Source organism: Saccopteryx leptura, chromosome 3 (assembly GCF_036850995.1).
Source record: "Saccopteryx leptura isolate mSacLep1 chromosome 3, mSacLep1_pri_phased_curated, whole genome shotgun sequence".
Lineage (NCBI taxonomy): Eukaryota > Metazoa > Chordata > Mammalia > Chiroptera > Emballonuridae > Saccopteryx > Saccopteryx leptura.
The window spans coordinates 289,854,024-289,876,512 of NC_089505.1; the positions used below are offsets into that span (position 1 = coordinate 289,854,024).

At 46.5% G+C, this 22,489-nt stretch overlaps 1 pseudogene; it reads right to left on the minus strand.

Moving 5' to 3' along the window:
• Positions 1-8,742: 8,742 nt before the first annotated feature.
• Positions 8,743-11,436, minus strand: LOC136398526 (RNA polymerase II subunit A C-terminal domain phosphatase SSU72 like protein 3-like; annotated as a pseudogene).
• Between the last annotated feature and the right edge of the window lie 11,053 nt (positions 11,437-22,489).

The window sequence follows — 22,489 nt, forward strand, 5'->3', positions numbered from 1 at the left end:
AATTACTAACACTTACTGGGGACTCACTCTGTGCCAGGTAATATTTTTCTGTGAACATTTTCCCAAATCACTACTCTTTGAAGACATCACTTGGAATGGCTGCATACTATTCCGTCACAGGTGTTCCATGGTCTGCCTAACCTGTGCGCTATTGGACATTTAGATTGTTTTCCTGTCCTTTACTTGGAGGGTGCTATTATCAACCATGCTGAAGTGAGTGAGAATTCTACAATATCATGTTCCCTCACTAATCAGCATGCTTTTAGTATATTTTTGTAAAAAAAACCCCAAAAACCCAAACCACCCCAAATAAAAACGTATCACACAGGAAAAAAGCAGCAGAGAAGGGTGTAATGGGAAGGGTGTGTGGGCTCATGCAGGGCATGCACATGTTCTTTTAGAAAACAGGCCGATGTGGTAAAATTGCATAGGACTAAATGCAATGCACACACACACAATACACTGGGGAAATCTGAATGTCTGTCGATTGTATCACTGTTAATATCCTGGTTTTGCAAGATGTTACCATTGAAGGATACTGTAAAAGTGGGATCTCTTTGTATTATTTCTTACAACTGAATGTGAATCTATAATTATATAAATAAAATTTCATATAAAAAGCAATTCTGAAGTTGTGACCCACCAGTATATACCATTCCATTGCAAACTATTTTTTATTAAGCTTACATTATAAACGTTTTCCATGTTTCGACAGCCCTGACAATAATTGCTTAATGGCTACGTGATATTCCATCTTCCCGGTGTAAAATCATTTCCTTAACCACTTATTCTCCTTTACTATGTTTCAGGTTGTTTTCAATTTTCAGCCACTGCCAACACCATAATGAATATTATTGTGCATAGAGCTCTTTTATCTTTTGGACTATTTCATTAGGATTAATTCCCAGGGAGTGGAGTTACTGGGCATTGGTTGCAGCTCTGTGGCTGGCTGTATTATGTATTACTAATTTAATATGATAACTTTATTTATGCATTTTTATTAAATTAATCTGGGTGACATTGTTCAATAAAGTTATATAGGTTTCAAGTGTACATTTCTTTTCTTTTTTTTTCTTATTTTTAAAAAATATTTTATGCCTGACCTGTCGTGATGCAGTGGATAAAGCATCAACCCAGAATGCTGAGGTCACTGGTTTGAAACCCTGGGCTTGCCTGGTCAAGGCACATATGGGAGTTGATGCTTCCTGCTCCTCCCCCACTCCTCTCTCTCTCTCTCCCCAAAAATGAATAAATAAAATCTAAAAATTAAAATTAAAAAATATTTTATGTATTGATTTTAGAGATAGGAGAGAGAGAGAGAAAAGTGGAGAGAGGGGGCAGGAAGCATCAACTCGTAGTTGATTCTTATATGTGCCTTGACCGGGCAAGCCCAGAGTTTTGAACCAGTTACCTCAGCGTTCCAGGTCGACGCTTTACCCACTGCACTATCACAGGTCAGGCTCAAGTGTACATTTCTAAGATACATGATCTGCATAATAGTGCATCATGTGCCCATCACCCAAAGTCAGATCATCTTCTGTCACGATATTATTTGACCCCTTTATCTTTACCACCTCTCCCACCACCCTTCCCTCTGGTAACTACCATATTGTTGTCTGTGTCCATCAGTTTTAATTTTATATTCTGTATATGAGTGAAATCATATGGTCCTTAACTTTTCCTGACTGACTTACTTTGCTTAGCCTGATATTCTCAAGGTCCATCCACGTTGTCACAAATGGCAGTATGTCATCGTTTCTTACGGCTGAGTAGTATTCCATTGTATGTATGTACCACACCTTCTTTATCCAGTCATCTGTGGAAAGACATTTCAGTTGTTTCCACATCTTGGCCACTATGAATAATGCTGCAATAAACATAAGGGTGCATATATCTTTGAGAATGAATGTTTTCAAAAATTTTGGGTAGATACTCAGAAGAGGGGTTGCTGGGCCATATGGTAAATCATTCTTATTTTTTGAGGAAACTCCATAGTGGCTGTACCAGTTTACATTCCCGTCAGCAGTGAAGGAGGGTTCCTTTTTCTCTATAACCTTTCCAACACTTGTTATTACTTTTCTTTTTTTTTTTTTTTTTTTGTATTTTTCTGAAGCTGGAAACGGGGAGAGACAGTCAGACAGACTCCCGCATGCGCCCAACCGGGATCCACCCGGCGCGCCCACCAGGGGCGACGCTTTGCCCACCAGGGGGCGATGCTCTGCCCCTCCGGGGTGTCGCTCTGCTGAGACAAGAGCCACTCGAGCTCCTGGGGCAGAGGCCAAGGAGCCATCCCCAGCGCCCGGGCCATCCTTGCTCCAATGGAGCCTTGGCTGCGGGAGGGGAAGAGAGAGACAGAGAGAAAGGAGGGGGGGAGGTGGAGAAGCAAATGGACGCTTCTCCTATGTGCCCTGGTCGGGAATCGAACCCTGGTCCCCCGCACACCAGGCCGACGCTCTACCGCTGAGCCAACCGGCCAGGGCCGTTATTACTTTTCTTGACAAGTCATTCTAACAGGTGACAGATGGTATGTCACTGTAGTTTTGATTTGCATTTCCCTAATAGCTGGTAAAGTTGAGCATCTTTTCATATGTATATCTGTTGGTCATTTGTATGTCTTTTTAAAGAAATGCCTGTTAAGGTCGTCTGCTCATTTTTTTAAATTGGATTATTTGTTTTGTGTTGACTTGTATGAGTTGTTTATATATATATATATTTTTTGGATATAAACCCCTTGTTAGAGCTGTAGTTTGCAAATATTTTCTCCCATCCAGTTGGTTGCTTTTTTGATTTGTTGGCAGTTTCTTTGGCTGTGCAGAAGCTTTTTAGTTTGATATAGTCCCATTCATTTATTTTTGTCTTTAGGTGCCTTGCCTTTGGGTTTAAATTAATCAAACCTTCCTAAGACCAAAGTCCATAAGTTGAGTGCCTATATTTTCTTCTATGTAATTTATTGTTTCAGGTCTTATATTTAGGTCTTTGATCTATTTTGCATTAATTTTGTTCATGGGGACAAATTGTTCATTATTTTGCATGTTGCTTTCCAATTTTCCCAGCACCATTTATTGAAGAGGATTTCTTTTCTCCATTATATGTTTTTGGCTCCTTTGTCAAAAATTATTTGCCCATAAACATGTGGTTTTATTTCTGGGCTTTCAATTCTTTTCCACTGGTCTGTGTGTCTGTCTTTCTGCTAATACGAGGCTGTTTTGATTATTGTTGCTTTGCAGTATTATTTGAAGTCAGTGTGATACCTCCAGCTTTGTTCTTTTTTCTAAGGATTGATTTGGCTATTCAGGGTCTTTTGTGGTCCCATACAAATCTGATATATTTTTGTTCTATTTCTTTAAGAAATGGCATTTGCGATTTGGGTGGGAATTAAATCTGTATATTGCTTTGGATAGTATGGATATTTTAACTGTGTCGATTCTTCCGATCCATAAACACAAAGATTGTGTCTTTTTCAACTTCTTTTCATAATGATTTGTAGTTTTCAATATAAAGGTCCTTCACAGCCTTTGTTAAGTTTACTCATAGCTATTTTATTCTTTTTGTTGCAATTGCAAAAGGAATGGTTTTCTTTTTCTTTTTCTGAAATTTCATTGTTAGCATATAGGAATGCAGTGAATTTTTGTACATTGATTTTGTATATTGCAAGTTTACTGTATTTGTTTATTGTTTCTAAGAGTTTTTTGGTTTTCTATGTATAGAATCATGTCACCTACAAAAAGTGAAACTTTTATGTCTTCATTCCTGATTTGGATGACTTTCTCTTGTTTGATTGTTCTGGCTAAGACTTCCAGCACTTTATTGAATAAGAGTGGTGGGAGCAGACATCCTTGTCTCGTTCCTGATCTTAGAGGAGCTTTCAGTTTTCAGCACTGTGATATTAGCTGAGGGAGTTGTCATATATGGCCTTTATTATGTTGAGGTACTTTCCTTCTATATGCATTTTATTGAGTGTTTTCATCATAAATGGATGCTGTATCTTATCAAATGTCTTTTTGCATCTATTGATAAGATCATATCATTTTTATATTTTGTTAATGTGGTATATTACATTGATCAATTTGCATATGTTGAACCATCTGTGTGCCCCTGGAATGAACCCCATTTGATTGCAATGCATTATCTTTTTAATGTATTACTGCATTCAGTTTGCTAGTATTTTGTATAGGGTTTTTGCATTTGTATTCATCAGAGATACCATACTAGTCTGTAGTTTTGTGTGTGTGTGTGTGTGTGTGTGTGTGTGTGTGTGTGTGTGTGTGTGTGTGTTATCTTTGCCAGATTTTGGGATGATACCTTTATTATTGTCTTATTAAGGCACAAATTGGCTGTTTCCCAAGCCAGCAAAAATTCTTTGCTGTGCCTTTCTGCATTCAGATTTGTAAGAAAAAAACAAGAAACCCCTCACCCACCCACCCCACCCCTTCCCACCCATTTCTACCTACACAATGTCACCTGGGATTTGAATGGCAGAATGCAGGGACAGCAAAGTTCAGCTAGAGGAGCTGTCACAGGCGTCATCTTCCCACAGCGGTGCTTGACAGGCCTCCTGGGACCCCCACTGACGCACGTGGTGCCCAAGACATTCCCCCCTAGCACGACGAAGCAGCAGAGGCGGAGGCGGACTCGTGTGTGTGTGTGTGTGTGTGTGTGTGTGTGTGTGTGTGTGTGTGTGTGTGTAAACCTTTTCTAGAACACGCTAAATTCTGTTATAATGAGAATGATAAACTGCTGCAGCCCTTCGGGCGCCTGGTTGGGCGGGGGGTGGCGCGCTGGGTGACAGGCCCCCATTTCTCCAGAGCGATCTTCACCAGGGCAGCCGCCCTCCCAGAGCTTTCTGACGACCGCTGCGTCACGCTTCCGGCTGAATGGCCCCGGCCGCACAGAGGCCGCAGAGAAGGGCTTGGCGTGCGGGGCAGGGCGCCCGAGACGCCCCGCCACCCTGCGCGGCTGCGGAGGCCCTAGGGGCTGGCGCCAGCTTCGCCCACCCGCGGTGTGTTATTTATTTTATTTTCAATGTTTGAATTTTTATTTTGTTGTATGTTATTTTGAATTGTACGTTATGTTTTATTTTTATTTTATTAGTTTTGCTTTATTTTATATTTTATTTTTAATTTAATTTTAAAATTAAAATAAAAAAATTTTGCAGTTAAGATTGCCAGATAAAATACCAGGTGTCCACTTAAACTTGAATTTTAGATAAGTGATATAATTTTTTTTAGCCTAAGTGTATCTTATTTAGTATGTGCACTTAGTATAAGTCCTTCTCAAATATTCTGTCCTGTATTTTTATTTAAATCTGGCAAACCTGTTTGCAGCAGAACGCCTTTGGACAAAGTGAGGCAATTCGAGTCAAAGGGAGTGGGGCAGGAGAATGAATGTCACCTTCTGTCCCCAGGCCGATCGGAGGAGCCCCCGCTGAACAGAACCCACGTACCCAACCTCTCCTTCAGGGGCGGAGCTTCCCCAGGGCGGGTGGCAGGAGTCACAGCAGTAGACAGTTGCTGCCACTGTCCTTGTCCACGGATATTAGAAGGGAACCAACTAGCACCAGCAGAGGGAGCTGTGACCTCTGCATATTAGTTTGTTTTGTTTGTTTGTTTTGGGGTATTTTGGCCCAACCAGGATTGGTTTACAATCCTTTGAAATGTCCCTCTGGCTCATATGTTGTGAGCAACAAGCGCCGAGGGTGGGGTCCAGGTTGGCCTCTGTAGGATCTGGACACCTCGGTTTTTTCATCAGTGAAATGGGGCTGTTGCCGGGTTGAGCAGATGGATGCCGTGAAAAACGCCTGCAAAGCACAGCACGTATACTTCCTCCTATCTGCTCTACCGTAGTATAGTTCACAATAACATTCGCCCATATTAAGAAGAAATTCACTGAGTTTGGACCTATGTTTATAGTTGTGTAACCACGATTACAATTATTCTTTTTTTTTTTTCAGGTCAACAAACATGTATTGTCTTAGGATGTGCCTCGCAGGCAGAGATGAGAGCCACAGCCCTTCACTGAGGAACTCAGTTTGGTAGAGAAGACAGGCCACACAGACATCTGCATGAGAAGCAGCAGGTGCAGGGAGCACACCAGGGCACAGGGGGTTCAGAGCGGTATGAGGTCACTATTATCACTCTAAGTCCCTAGAACATTGCACAGTCTGCCTGTCCCTATCCCAGTCCTGTCAGGTCCTTGGTCCCAAAACACAAGAAGCTTGCCGGGTCCCCCATTCCCTGTGCACGCCTACATCCTCATCTCTTAATTCTAATCTGGGAGAAGGTCATTCCTCTTCATGCTTCAAGACTCAACTCAGATGTTGCCTTCTCTGAGAAGCCATCTCTTCTAGCCTGAGTTTTCTAGGACCAATCTGCGGCTCCCTGATCCATGGATTTGGGGCCTGCAGGTGCTGAGGGTTAGAGAAAGGCTTCGTGGGAAGACTGGCCAGAGAAGGATCACTTCTCATAAGCTGCAAGTACAAAGGGCAGGGCAGGGAGTGTGGGGGGCCAGGGCTCAGGGGTGCAGAGGGAGTCTGAGTAGCCTTCCTGCTGGACCAAAGTCCACCCAGGAGAGTCCTTTGTGCTTCCTGCTGGGCAGGAATCAGGGTTGGGCAGGTGGAGTAAGTGGTGGAAGAGGTAGGCAGCGCACCTACGCGGAGGGGTCCATGTCAGTATACCGTCCAGATCTGGAGTAGGTGGTACCCATTCAGATACTCGTTCAGCAGGTGCGGAGCAGGCTCCCACAAGGTGCTGAGGCCATCCCTGTGCGACTGTGTAGTTGGGATAGGTGGACAGAGCCAGCTCAGCCCCTGCGTCATCCCTAGGCTCCCCCGTGCTCTGGGCCTCTCCTGCATTAGCCCACGGGGAGTCCCCAGCTCTGAAGTTCTGAGCTCTTCGAGCCAGTGCTGGTACCTGCCAGCCTCCTGGGGTCCTCCAGGCCCTGTTCCAATGGCGGAGAATGAAATAGATGTGGTCTCTGTCCTCAGAGACCTTGTAGTTTAGAGGCACACGGAATGTGTCTGCTGTGGGGTGGGTGGAGGTGGCTGTGGGGGCACAGAGCGTCTCCCCGCTTTCTGGTAGTGTTGCTTTTTAAGCAAACCTGGGATCCATCCATCTCTTTTCAGCTGCGTGACACCATTTCAGCAGTCATGTCACGTCTGGACAAATGTCTATCCACAGGCACTCACAGGCCCTATGCTCAGTTCCCTTGATGGCAGCCTGAGCAAGCTTCAACACCACCTGCAGCAACAGTACGTTTTGGTACACCATTACAAAAGCAATATGTGCCCATGGTAGAAATTCAAATAGTGAAGGAGGCTATAAGGTGAAAAGTCAAAGGCAGAACCCTCTCTGCCTAACCCCCAACCTCCAGGCCTACTTCCTAGAGTCAGTGAGTGTCTTCTGTATCCTTCCAAAACCTTTCAAAGCATATACACGCTTTTATGTATGTGTGTGTACAAAATCGCACATACTGTATATGTCTCATGATACCTGTGTGTATGTACTGTTTGTAACCTTAAAAAACCAACAGCCCAGACTTCTTACCTTGCATTTTTCACTTGCAAGTGGATGCTGGAGTTTATTTCCTGTCACCATATCCAAGGATTGCCAAGTTCTTCTTAGTGATTTGCTCTTATCAATGATGCTGCTGTGAAATCAATTCCTAGAAGGATGTCCTGGCTCAACTGGGACGCACCAGGGAACCGTGGGGAGCTATCGCCCAATCGCTCACTCGCTCAATTGCCTGTCCCTGTGGGCCCCTGACCTCTCTTCCCACAGGCTGACATTTCTCCTCCCACTTCCCAGCATGTCCCCAGATCACTCTGACAGGCAAAATATGGTAACTTACTTAAAAAATGATGAGTTAGGCTGAGCTTTTAATTTTCCTGTTATCCACACGAATCTCTCTTTCTGCTATGTGTCTTGCCTTTTTTTTCAACCGAGTTCATGTTCGATTTCTGCGTAGTTGAGGAAATTGGCACATTGTCTCATGTTGTTGCAAATACATCTCCCAGTTTTCCATTGGTCTTTTGACTTTCTGTATATTTTTATATTAAATTATTTTATTTCATTTTATGAGCTATTAGTTATACGGATAATTCCTTGATTTTATTAATGACTCACTGCATTATCTACCTTGGGTTTGTATTGAAGTTGTCATTATTAAAAGACATACAATCAAAAAGTAAAGACATTTATAAGTTCAAAATGTAATATAATTCTCGATAAAGAAAAATGTTTCTAATTAATATCCCATATAAGAGGAGCAAAAGGAATTTGTTTCAAAGTGATGAATTAGACAATGTTCTTTTTTTTAAAAAAAAAAAAGATTTTATTTATTGATTTTAGAGAGTGGAAAAGAGAAAGGGTGGAGGAGTGGGAAGTATGAACTCATAGTAGTTGCTTCTCATATGTGCCTCGACCAGGCAAACCTGGGGTTTCGAACCAGCAATCTCAGCATCCCAGGTCGATGCTTTATCCACTGAGCCAGCATAGGTCAGGTGACAATGTTCTTTTTTTATGTGATCAACACTTACACAAAACGCCTGTCCAGCACACTCCATACTGAGCTTTATTTGCTCAGCTGGACCATGACGGTAACTTCCGTGCGGAGCACTGTGAGCATCGCATTTCTTCCTCTGCGTCTAGTACCCAGAACGTCCTCCACATTCAGAGTGCTTCATGACTGTTAGTGGGTCTTCTCCTCACTTCTCATCAAATGCTTTAATTGCTCATATCTCTCCTGCTAGCACACCGACCAAGGGACCAAAACCAGGCAAGATCTTCGGCAGAAGCAGACCGCGTGAAGAAAGCACCCCTGCTTTCGTCTCCGCTGCCAGGAGCAGCGTACCCAGACCCTCTTCCAAGTCCTCCCTGGCACAGCTCCCAGATGAGGAAAGCCCCAAGAGCGGTGCCCTCCAGGGTGTCTTCCACATCCATGTTGATCGCAGGCACAGGCTGGAAGGTCTCTGGCACACAGATCCACCACCACTCTGTCACAGACCCCTTCCTCACAGGTAAAGATGACATCACTGAGCTCTTGAAAACTCTTGGGCTGGGGCTTGATTCTTTCATTTCTTCCCAAGATGTGTAAGAGTCTATTCCTGCTGTAGCCTTCTCTGTCTTTCCTGAGAAGGTTGTCGTACATGTTTATATGTCAATGAGAAATCGGAAATCATGAGAAGGTTGGGTGCCAGGCCTGGGGGCTTCATGCGAGACCCAGTTCCGAAAGACCTGACACTGAACCCTTTCTTCCTGAGGATGCTGTAGGTTTCCATGCTGCTGTTCGTGTTACTCATACACACCACAGACACCATGAGTGGCAATGAGGATGTGACAGCGCTATTTCGGACGCGGTGAGACAGTGGGCTTCAGTGGCTGTGGGGACCTGAAGCCAAGGGGATGGACACCTGGCTACAGCTCTTCCAATTGGCCGACTTTTTGTATTTTTGCTTGGAAGAAGCTTTATGCTTTTTAAAATCAAATTAATCTTTCCCTTTATAGTTTATGGAATCAGTATCATACTTTACAAAAGAAATGTATTTATGCTTTCTTCTCATGCTTTTATGGTTCAATTTTTACATTTAAATCTTTGAGCCTGACCGGGCGGTGGCACAGTGGATAGAGTGTCGGACTGGGATGCGGAAAACCCAGGTTCGAGACCCCGAGGTCGCCAGCTTGAGCGCGGGCTCATCTGGTTTGAGCAAAAGCTCACTGGCTTGAACCCAAGGTCGCTGGCTCGAGCAAGGGGTTACTTAGTCTGCTGAAGGTCTGTGGTCAAGGCACATATGAGAAAACAATCAATGAACAACTAAGGTGTTGCAACGCGCAATGAAAAACTAATGAGGCCCTGGCCGGTTGGCTCAGTGGTAGAGCGTCGGCCTGGTGTGCAGGAGTCCCAGGTTCGATTCCTGGCCAGGGCACACAGGAGAAGCACCCATCTGCTTCTCCACCCCTCCCCCTCTCCTTCCTCTCTGTCTCTCTCTTCCCCTCCCGCAGCCGCAGCTGAGGCTCCATTGGAGCAAAGATGGCCCGGGGCGCTGGGGATGGCTCCTTGGCCTCTGCCCCAGGCGCTAGAGTGGCTCTGTTCGAGGCAGAGTGACGCCCCGGAGGGGCAGAGCATCGCTCCCTGGTGGGCAGAGCGTCGCCCCCTGGTGGATCCCGGTGGGGCGCATGCGGGAGTCTGTCTGTCTCTCCCGGTTTCTAGCTTCCGAAAAATACAAAAAACAACAACAACAACAACAACAACAAAACATATATATATATATAAAATAATATTAGGGAAAAGGATCAACTTTTATCACCTTAAAATTTAGGATATTAAACATTCTGTTCAGCTTAGATTAGGCTTAGGCAGTTTAGGATAAGTAAGGTATGTTATACTAATAACGTAATTACATACACTGGGCGATACCGTAAAGTGTATCCCATCTTTATTGGGAGATATGGGCACAAAAATTATTGACTCAGGATGAGGCATTTGGTCAAACATTTGTCAATATCCTTTCCTATGTTATTTATGTCTTTGGTAGAAAATGCGTTTGAAAAACAGAAATCAAGAAACCTCCATCAGGTGGCAAAAATCAGGTCCTCAAAATAGAAATTTACCAGTCCACGAACAAGGTTGATAATTGTTTACTAGCATAAAATTGGCTTTCTTGTAATTAACGCAAGAGTAAGTGAAATACTAGCTTTCCACGTGAGCTCCTCCAGTTCAGTGATATCTGTACATCACATCTCACCTGGACTTTTCGGTGACAAATCCACCCCCTTAAGGAACCGTGTGGAAAAGGAAGAACAATCAATAAGAAAAAAATCCTCCCAGCCCTTAAATCAGCCACATGCAGCTGCGGCTGCTTGAATGGTAGCCCCGACATCCTAGTTTGCTTCCAGTGAGTCCAGACCGGGGCTCAGGCGGTGGGTGTAAGAGAGGAAGGGCAGCCGGAGCAGCTCCAGGACCACGGGAGGGAGAGGAGTAGGGGCTGGGGAATCCTGCGGGGCACCGGTTTAAAGGCCCAGCTTATGGCTCGTAATTATAGTAAAGCTTTAAAGGCTGAGCTCGGGGCAAAGGCTAAGAGCCAGACCTGGGGAAAGAAAGCCTCTGTTACAAGGTAACGGGATTGGCAAGGAGGTTCTTGTGGGCAGTAGGGAAGAGAAGGGAACTGCGCATCTAGAAGGGGGCAGGTAGACAGGAAACTTGGGAGAGCGAGGCGCACAGTCTATCCAAGCTCCGCGGAGAGTGGGGAGAATTGCGGGGAGGAGTGCGGGGAGCGGGCGGAGGGAAGAGCGCGGGGGAAGGTCGGATCTGGAGCTGGAAAGGGCGGGCAGCAGAGAGGGCTGCAGCCAAAGCGGCCGGGACAGGAAGGAGGGCGGTGGCGGCGGCTGCGCTAGGCGGAGTCTCCAGCCGCCAGAGGAAGCTGAAGCTGAAGACTGGGTTCATCTTGGGTGGTTTGCTGATGGTGGGAACCTCCTGGAGCTAGTTGTCTTCTGGACTTGCCTGTACCCGCGGCTGCAGCAGCCGCGGCCGGAGCAGCCGAGCCCGCTGAGCGGGATGAGGGTGAGTGGCCCGCCTGCCTAGTCCAGCGGCGGCTATCCGCAACTTGTTTTGTTTGCCGGAGGGTCTGGGCGCTGAGCCCCAAGCACTATGTCCCCGGCCCGCCCCCCTTAGCAACTTTCAAATATACTTTACGACAGGTGTTAACGACAGTCATCATGCTGTACTTGTATTCCTAGAACTCATTCATCTTATAATTGGAAGTTTTGTGTCTTTTGACCACCTTCCCCATTCCACTACTCCCAGCACCCGCAAATCTGATCTCTTTTCTACGAGGTTTTTTTTTTTTTTTTTTTTTTTTTTAAATTTTAAATTTCACATATAAATGAGTTCATATAGTATTTGTCTGTCTCTGCCTGGTTTACTTCATGTAGCATCATGCCCTCCAAGGCTGTCCATGTTGTTGCAAATAACAAGATTTCCTTCTTTTTAAGGGCGGAATTAGTTACCTAGGTGTTTTTTCAAACCTCTGCGATGCTCTGTGTGTATATATGTCTGAATGCCTATTAGTATCTGTGGGGTGGGACCTTCATAAATCAGCTGGGACTGGAGGGGAACTGCTTCTGATACCTGTGAGGGGGTTCTGGTGTCTCTGCCTGGGTTCCGCGCGTCTGTCTGGGTCTCCGTGTGTGTCCCAGTGCGGTGCCTGTGCGCTCCGCTTCCTTGCACGTGCTGCCCCCTGGTGGTTGCCTCCTGACTTGTATTTTTCAGTCCTATCTGAAAAATTCCTGGCTGTTTGTTGACTTCTTACCCTCCCTTTTCAGAGAATTATCCACACTCCTACCTTTACCCACTCACACCTGCTCAGCTCCACAGCCCACTGCAGTCCCATTTCCATCCGCTCCAATCTTGTAGCTTTCTCTGGGGCTAAATCCAATGGACACGTCTCAGTCTCACCTCTACTAGATACCTCTGACAACAACCTTCTTGAAATTCATTCCTCCCAAGATGCCACGCGCTCCTCCTTTTTTGTCCACTCCTCCTCCCTCTCCCTCCCGATCTGGTTCATCTGTCTCTCTCTGCCTGATTTTTAAAACTCTGTTCCCAGGGCTCCATCTTTGTCACTCCCTGCTCTCCCCACTGGCCCTGGTGATCCCCTCTTGCATTTTCCTCATGACTTCAGCTATTAGTATTATGAATAGGTGGCCTCCAAATCTTGCACTCATAGGAAGACATAAAACACTCACTGTATATGCCACACACCTGTGGACGATGGCAGGCACACAGTCAGATACATACACATGCACACACACATGCATACTGTTATACACAACCAACCAGCTAGACACAGACATAGAAATTCAGACAAAGGCTCACAGAAATTTTTATTTTTTAATTTTTTTATTTTTTTTCTGTATTTTTCTGAAGCTGGAAACGGGGAGAGACAGTCAGACAGACTCCCGCATGCGCCCGACCGGGATCCACCCGGCACGCCCACCAGGGGCGATGCTCTGCCCACCAGGGGGCGATGCTCTGCCCCTCCAGGGCGTCGCTTTGCCGCGACCAGAGCCACTCTAGCACCTAGGGCAGAGGCCAAGGAGGCTCACAGAAATTTTTAAAAAATCACCTCCCCTGCTGTGCTCCAGGTTTGAATTCCTCTCCTCCAACCACATATTGCCGGCTAAAGCCCAGGGTAACTGCAGGGTGACCTCAACTTCCTTTTCCTTAACTGCCCACCTGTCTGCCTGGTGCCGCTGACCCAGCTGCGTGCTGAGGCAAGGCTCCCAGTATAGCATGGGCCTGGGGTTCTAAAGTTAGAACCTCCTCCACCACTCAGTGTGCAGGTGTCCTGAGGAAGTAGGGGGATGGGGGAACCCTCAGCAGCTAATCTAATGACTATAAAAACTGTTTTGGTTGTTTTTATTATATTTAAGTAATTGGCTCGTGTGAGATTTTTTTTTTATACATAAACCATCTTTTCTGATGTGTAGAGATAACTCTCCCTCCCCCCTGCGCTGAGCACCTACTGTGTGTCCCTACAATGCCTAGGCTGGTGATGGACTTCTAGGCCTGACCGGATCCACAGCAGTGACAGCCCGGATCGGGGATGTGCATGGTGGCCTGGAGGGAAGCCTGGGCCCCAGGGTGAGCACACCTGGCATGAAGGACATCAGCAAAGGGGTGGCTCACCAGACCACCTGGGCAGATGGCAAGTTCATACACATCCATGTCTGAACTGTTGGAAGTCTGCGTGTCAAACCCTCACCATCCATCTGATCCCTCACCAGGCTCAGGTCCTGGGGTCTTGGCCACTCAGCCTTCACATGAGCATCTGGGGATAACACTCACCCCTCCAAACTTTGACGTGTCGACCCTGGAGTATTTGTTATCCCTGGGGAAGGGCTTGTCTCCACACAGCTGGCCTGTGTGGGACCCAGACCAGGACTTCTTTATACTGCGTGATTCCCAAGATATCAAGGAAGCTGTTCTCACAGGAAAGGCTCATTTTGGGGGTAAAGGAAAGACGATGATCACTCACTGCCATGACATGGTGGAAGGGGAGAGAAAGGACAGAGCTGTGCCTCCCGCTGTGTTCTGTCCCCACGCCACGGGGGCTGCTCACTGCAGGCCTGGAGCCCTGCTGACGGGTCCTCTCTGTGATGACTCATATGGCACGCCTATCATGAGTAGCGTGACACACCTCTCTTGAGTGTTCATGCTGCTCTTGCTCACAGAGTTCCCCCTGGATAGAGTGGATGCTGTGTAAGGTACAAACGTACCTGGGCTGCGACATCCTGTATGTGACTGTGAGCAGGTGACATGACCTTTGGAGACCCACACTTGCCTCCCATGGTCTCTGTCAGCATCTACCCATCTTCCTGGGGAAGCCCTCCAACCCCTCCTCAGCTGAGGGGTCCTGCGTTCTATTAGACTGTGTGTGTGTGTGTGTGTGTGTGTGTGTGTGTTTGCATGTGTCTAGTAATAGGTATAGCAGGAATAAGTTTGAATTTCTAGATACCTGCAATCTGGACTGTGCAGCATCCTCTGCAAACATGTATCCCACCTCCTGCACATCCTATGATATAAGAAATTCAGTGTTGCCCTGGCAGTGTTGCTCAGTTGGTTAGAGTGTTGGGCAGATACCCTGAGGTTGCGGATTCAAGCCCCAGTCAGGGCACATGCAAGCATAAATAAGTAGAACAATAAATTGATGTTTCTTTCTCTCTCCTTCTCTCCCTTCCTCTCACTCTCTAAATACATTTTTAAAAATTTAAAAAGAAATTCAGTGTTACAGATACCATCTTTGCATATGGAACAGATTCTGCTTGATAACACTTAAATATAATGTTTCCCATTTTAACAAAGTTTAAATATAATATTGCAATATTTTATTTCTTATCAATTTTATTTATTTATTTATTTATTTGACAGAGACAGAGAGAGTTAGCGAGAGGGACAGATAAGGACAGACAGGAAGGGAGAGAGATGAGAAGCATCAACTCATAGTTGCAGCACCTTAGTTACTCATTGATTGCTTCTCATATGTGCCTTGAACAAGGGGCTCCAGCCAAGCCAGTGACCCCTTGCTCAAGCTAGTGACCTTGGGCTCAAGCCAGAAACCTTGAGTTCAAGGCAGCGACCTTAGGCTCAAGCCAGCGACCATGGGGTCATGTCTATGATCCCACTCTCAAGCCAGCAACCCCACTCTCAAGCTGGTGATACCACACTTAAGCTGGGTGAGCCCGCACTCAAGCTAGCGACCTCGGGATATTGAACCTGGGTCCTCTGCGTCCCAGTCTGACGCTCTATCCACTGTACCATCACCTGGTCATGCTTATCAATTTTATTGAAACAGAATTCTACCCATGGAACCTGGGAGATATAGCAAGCATTATCTAAAACACAATGAACAGCCTGACCTGTGGTGGCATAGGGGACAAAGCGTTGACCTCAAACACTGAAGTCACCAGTCTGAAACCCCGGTCTTTTTTTTTTTTTAATTTTTTTAAATTCATTTTAGAAAGGAAGAGAGAGCGGGAGAGAGAGAGAGGAGAGAAGGGGGGCAGGAGCAGGAAGCATCAACTCCCATATGTGCTTTGACCAGGCAAGCCCAGGGTTTTGAACCGGCGACCTCAGCATTTCCAGGTCGACGCTTTATCCACTGCGCCACCACAGGTCAGGCAGCCACCACTCCCCCCCGGGCTTGCTTGATCAAGGCACATATGGGAGCTGATGCTTCCTGCTCCTCTCTCCTTTCTCTCTCTCTCTCTCTCTCTCCTCTCTAAAAATGGTTAAATAAAACAAAAAAAAATTTATTAAAACATAATGAACAAAGAAAACACCTTCCCCACAGACTATAGCTCTTTCTAACAGGATCACCACGTTCCAAGATAAAGGGAATGTGGGGGATATCGGGACTTGACTAAAGCATTTGTATACTGTATTTTCACAAATAACCCACATTCACAAAACCATAAATGCCAATTAAAGATGAACTTCCCATAGCAGAACCATGATGAGGTAACACAGTATACTTATTAGGGAGGGTAACATTATGAGAACTGACCACGGCAAGTGTTGGCAAGGCTTTGGAGGGCCTGGAACTCCCCATCACTGCTGGTGGGGATGAGAAACAGTACAACAACTCGGGGAAACAGCGTGTCAGTTTCTTGAAATGTCAAGCAGAGACCTATTATATACATGATATTATATTCTTAGGTATTTCCTCAAGAGATAAGGAAATATATATCTTTACCAAGACTTAGCTGTAAATGTTCATAGCAACTTACCTGTAATAGCCCAAACCTCGAAACAACCCAAACAGCCACCAACAAGTAGACACTGAAATGTGGTTGAACCATGGAGCAGAGGGCCACTCAGCTGTGAAAGGGACTGAGTCTCACTCTAAGTCACTAGGCAGAATGAAAGAGTCCATGTATATAACACTTAAAAGATCCAAGTCTGCCTAAATGAACAGAAGATAAGTGAGTTGTTGAGGGGGGATACAGAGGGGAGGAGGGGCAGAGGGAGGAATCCCAGGAGTATAGGACACTTTGGAATGATGAACACACTCACTGTCCTGACCGTGGTAGTGGCCTCACAAGTGTACACAAAAGTTAGAATGAGTCAAATTGTGCACTTTACGAATGTGGCTCTTTCTATGTCAATTGTTACTTAATAAAGCTGTTCAAATTTTTCTAAAAAAGGGAGACTCCTATTATCACAAACAAGCAGTGCTAACATAAGGCTCGAGTCCATTAGCAGGATGCCATTGTGTAATTGAAGGCTTTGCTTTTTAGTTGTAATAGTCGATGTTTTGAGGTGAGAAAGGACACAGTGCTCTTATGTTCAAGTGTTAAATGGTCCACATTCTCTGGGGAAATTTGACAAACTACATTCAATGCCTGATAAATGGTCCCAGCCTTAGACCAGCCAAACACCTGCTGAGATTTCATCCTCCAGAGATGATGGCCATGTGCCCACATGTGCATTTTCAGATACGTCTAAGTGGTTGTTCAAAATAATGAGGACTAGAAAGCAGCTCACGGATTAAATAAATTATGGGCCATCTCACTGTCTGTCTCAGCCAGTCCTCAACATTCTCTTTCTCTCTGACTCGGTCTCTCTGTCTCTCTTTCACGTGACTGTTTCTCTCTCTGTGTCTCTGTCTATCTGACTCTGTGTCACACACACACACACACACACACACACACACGCTTTTTGAAAATTATAAAACATAAATTATTTCTTGTTATTCAGCATCATGTTTATCTATAATTTATACTGTGAATGTTTTCATATCAGTACTAAAGAATTATTCTTTTCGTGATGTGATTGTATGTACATACTACAAGTAATTTAACATGCCATCTATTGATGGATATTTAGATTTCTCCCTCCCTCCATCCCTCCCTCCCATCCTTCCTTTCTTTCCTTTTGACAGAAGGAAAGAGAGAGAGAGAGAGAGAGAGGAACAGAAAAAGGGGGGAGGAGAGAGATGAGAAGCATCAACTCATAGTTGCTTCACTTCAGTTGTTGATTGCTTCTCATACATGCCTTGATGGGGGTGGGCGCTCAAGCTGAGCCAGTGACTCTTGCTCAAGCCAACAACCTTGGGCTTCAAGCCAGTGACCTTTGGGCTCAAGCCAGCAACCCTGGGATCATGTAAATGATTCTGCACTCAAGCCACTGACCCCATGCTCAAGTCGACAACCTGCAGTCAAGCTCGTGACCTTGGGTTTTCAAACCAGGCATCTCAGCATTCAGGGTCGACACTCTATCCATTGTATCACCACCAGTCAGGCTAAATTTCTCCCAAAGTTTTAAAATTTCCAATAATACTTAAACAAACATCCAAATGCATGTGTTTGTTTACACTCATGGGGATGTGTCCATCTGTACAATGGACTCTGGGGGAGACAGCTCGGTTTGAGCAGAATTCTCAGAAGTGAAATTTCTGAAATCCAGTATATGTTCATTTAAAGAACTGTTAGGTATTTGGGCTCCAAACACTGTGCTCCAGGATAGATTTACTCAAACACCTATCTTTCCACATTATGCCCAATACTAGTAATATCAAATGTGTTGGTCTCTCCTCTCCAATGGGCTACAATAAGTCTAATCACTGGTGTAGCATCTATTTTTGTAAATTTCAGTTTGGTGAGTGTTTGTCCATGTCTTGACCGCCCTTGAAACCTTCAATGCCAGATGCTGGTATCTTTGCTGGAAAAGCTTTCACCAAGACAAAGCTGCACCCACAGCACTGGTGGTCCTGGTGAAACTGTGAGTCTTCTCTGGTTTCCTCCTCAGCCCAGGAGTCTGTGTGAGATGCCAGCTGGCCCCTCCTCCTCACCCCACCGAGGACCCCGAGTCAGTGTGCCCAGGATCCCAGTGGGTCAGACATTCCTTTGCTCTTTCCAACCTGCAGGATGAAGGGCAGCTCTGTCTTACTTTGTGATCATGAGTCAGAGGAAATTTTTTCTTTGATTAACTGTTTGGTTTTTTTTCTGCCATCTCTATTGACTGTGGTTATAGCAGAGGAGAAGCAGTCCAAACCACAAAGACTGTCAGGGACTCATGAGTGGAGAGATGTTGCTGCTAGAACCCCTGAACCAGCTGTGCCTGCAGGAGGCTCAATCTTTCCTGTTACATAAGCTGGTATATTAATATTTCTTCCTGCTTGAGCCAGGGGAAGTTAAGTATCTATCTTTTACCTGATATCAAAGATCCTTTTATAATTTTTTAAAAAGCTGGTTGTTGTTTTCTTATTGATAAAATAACTTGACCAGACCTGTGGTGGCACAGTGGATAAAACATCAACCTGGAACGCTGAGGTTACCAGTTTGAAACCCTGGGCTTGTCTGGTCAAGGCACATATGGGAGTTGATGCTTCCTGCTGCTCCCTCTCCTTTTCTCTAAAATGAATAATTAAAGTCTTGGCCCTGGCCACTTGGCTCAGTGGTAGAGCGTCAGCCTGGCATGCGGAAGTCCCGGGTTCGATTCCCGGCCAGGGCACACAGGAGAGGCGCCCATCTGCTTCCCCACCCCTCCCCCTCTCCTTCCTCTCTGTCTCTCTCTTCTCCTCTCGCAGCTGAGGCTCCATTGGAGCAAAAGATGGCCCGGGCGCTGGGGATGGCTCCTTGGCCTCTGCCCCAGGCGCTAGAGTGGCTCTGGTCGCGACAGAGCGACGCCCCGGATGGGCAGAGCATCGCCCCCTGGTGGGCGTGCTGGGTGGATCCCGGTCCGGCGCATGAGGGAGTCTGTCTGACTGCCTCCCTGTTTCCAGCTTCAGAAAAATACAAAAAAAAAAAAAAAAAATTAAAGTCTTAAAAAAATAACTTGGAGTGAAATTGCCCCCCGTTTCCAAACCTCTAATTGAAAAATAACCTAAACATAAGAAAAGTTCATGTTTTTGAGGTGTCAATGATTCAGTTATTGTAACTTTTACCCAAGTGTCTACCTTATTATATGACAAACTAAATTAAAGAGAAAATATAAAGAGTCAACCTGAAGCCTGGCCAGGCAGTGGCGCAGTGGATAGAGCATTGGACTGGGATGCAGAGGACCCAGGTTTGAGACCCCAAGGTCGCCAGCTTGAGTGCGGGCTCATCTGATTTGAGCAAGGCTCACCAGCTTGGACCCAAGGTCGCTGGCTCAAGCAAGGGGTTACTCGGTCTGCTGAAGGCCCGTGGTCAAGGCACATATGAGAAATCAATCAATGAACAACTAAGGTGTCGCAACGAAAAACTGATGATTGATGCTTCTCATCTCTCTCCATTCCTGTCTGTCTGTCCCTATCTATCCCTCTCTCTGACTCTCTCTGTCCCTGTAAAAAAAAAAAGTCAACCAGAAGATCTACCTAGCTAGTAATGCTGAAGCCAATGTGCACAGATTTCAACAAATGCAACTGCTTTTGAAACGAAATAGTCAAATTCGAACAACTGAAACTGCTTATGCGTATGAGTGACCTTGGGGTTTCCAACCTCCACTTCTAACCAGGTCACACCTGGGACTAATTGGTGGCTATGCCAACCAGCAAGAGCATATGCAGAATGAATTAGGTGGTTAGTGAGCTTCTGAGACATTCAGGTCCCTCCCAGACTGGAGCGACAGCCAGAGGAGACCACCAAACATCCCTGAGACTGGGAGCGGGCAGCCAGCCACCGCCCGCGGGCCAGGAGCGCTGTCTTCCAGCAGCTGTGGCCACCATGTGGCTCTCTGTGTCCCTGCCAGGCTGGAAGAAGCTGGGAAATGGGCCTGGCTAAATGTCACTGCAAGGACACACCTTGCAGAGCGACCTTGGACTCCCCCTCTACTGCAAACTTGGTCTATAGGGCACGAGCGTGCACCTGTGCACACAGACACACATTCACACAAGCACACACTCTGCATTTTGGTTTCACAGGCTCCAAATGTGCAGCTGCCCAGATGAAGAGGACTCCGAGGCCAGGTGTCCATGGAAACGGGTGTTATTCTGCAGCAGGGATTGTGGTGGCTTGTTGGTCACTTCCATTTCCTAAACATTCTGGGTGAACAGCATGATACGGATCGTGGTGGCCAACTCCTTCCTGTCCTGGCCTGCGGGGCTGGGACAGGAGCCAGTGTGACCCCATCTGAAAGTGCACAGTGGGTGAGCACGTCTTCTTTCAGGGAAGATTTGAAGAAACCCTGCAGCTGGTATCATCAGTACGGGGGGTGGGGGGCTCACACAGCGCCGTTTCTCCCAGGGTCTGTCTGCTGTGACAGTGAGGTGGGGAAGTGCACTTGTCAACGTGCTCAGTGAGACAATAAAACAGCCCCCTGCAAGAACCACTCACGTGGTGTCAGCTGCTGGGCCGGACAGTGGGAACATGACCTATTTTCTTATCCTGAACTCATCCCAACTGTCCACCAGGAGAGCCTGTCCCCTCTGTCATCCTCTCTTACCCACTGTGTCCTCTCCCCATGAGGGACCTTCTCTCTTCCCTCTATCTGCCAGCGCACCAGGCATTCACAGGCAGGTACAGCTTAGTCACTGTTGGCTGTGTTTATGCCAGAAGTTCCTAACCCTTTGTATTAAATGGATTAATAAAATTTCATGAAAGTACAATGGAGGAAGGCTGACACTGAGGCGATAGCTTTAAAAATATCATCTTTTGTTGTCCTTATTTCACAAAAGGTCCTCGACATGCCAAAATGGAGGACAGCACCACATGAAAACAAGACATTTGTTCAAATGGGATGAGGTAGCTTCGTGAAGTCCCTGTTGTGTTGTGTTGGTCACATCTTTTTTTTTTTTCTTCTTCTTTTTGAAGCTGGAAACGGGGAGAGACAGACAGACTCCCGCATGCGCCCGACCGGGATCCACCCGGCACGGCCACCAGGGGCGATGCTCTGCCCACCAGGGGGCGATGCTCTGCCCCTCCAGGGTGTCGCTCTGCTGCAACCAGAGCCACTCTAGCGCCTGGGGCAGAGGCCAAGGAGCCATCCCCAGCGCCCGGGCCATCTTTGCTCCAATGGAGCCTCGGCTGCGGGAGGGGAAGAGAGAGACAGAGAGGAAGGAGGGGAGGGGGTGGAGAAGCAAATGGGCGCTTCTCCTATGTGCCCTGGCCGGGAATCAAACCTGGTCCCCCGCACACCAGGCCGACGCTCTACCACTGAGCCAACCGGCCAGGGCCTCTTTATTTTTTAAATCATTCAATTTTTTTCTTTTCTTTAAAGATTTTATTTATTGATTTGAGAGAGAGAGAGAGATAGGGGTGTGGGAGGAGAGGGAAGCATCAACTCACAGTTGTTTCTCATATGTGCCTTGACCGGGCAAGCCTGGGGTTTTGAACCGGCAACCTCAGCATTCCAGGTTGACATTATAGTCACTGCGCCACCACAGGTCAGGCATTGGATGCATCTTTTTCCATCTACCTCTGACCCAGACCGTGGCAGCCAGGCAGTATGCAGACCCTGGCCCTCTGCTTTGCCATCGGCTGGGAGAGGATGGGTGGCCACCTAATTAGGAGGGTGAACAGCTGAGCACCCTCCACAGGGATGTGCATTTATTCACAAGAGACCAGGCCTTATTCTATGTAGGTCAGTAATCACCTACGGGATTTCAGGCCCATAGGAAGCAGTGCTGTGGGACTCCTTCTTACAGGACCCTCCCGCATGCACCTTGCCCCAGGCTTGGAGAAGAGGAGGCCTTGAGCTCTGGGCCTCCGCTCAGAATCGCTCCTGTCCCTCCATGGAACGGAGGCCAAGGACACACCTGCTTCTCCTATGAATGGCTTCCCAACAGCTGGCCCCAGACCCTTCAAATTTATCACCCTTTTTATGGTTAGAAGACTTCCAATTTTTGAACAAGGAATGAAGCCCTACCTGGATTTGCAAAATCAGTTCAAATGGGCAGCCTCCTGGTGCCCCCAGGTCTGGGCCCTGCCCTCCCGCTCAAACCCAGATCAGCAGCGACATCGCTTCTGTTCAAAGACTATAGAATCTGGGGTGCAGAACACACATTTTAGACTGTCAT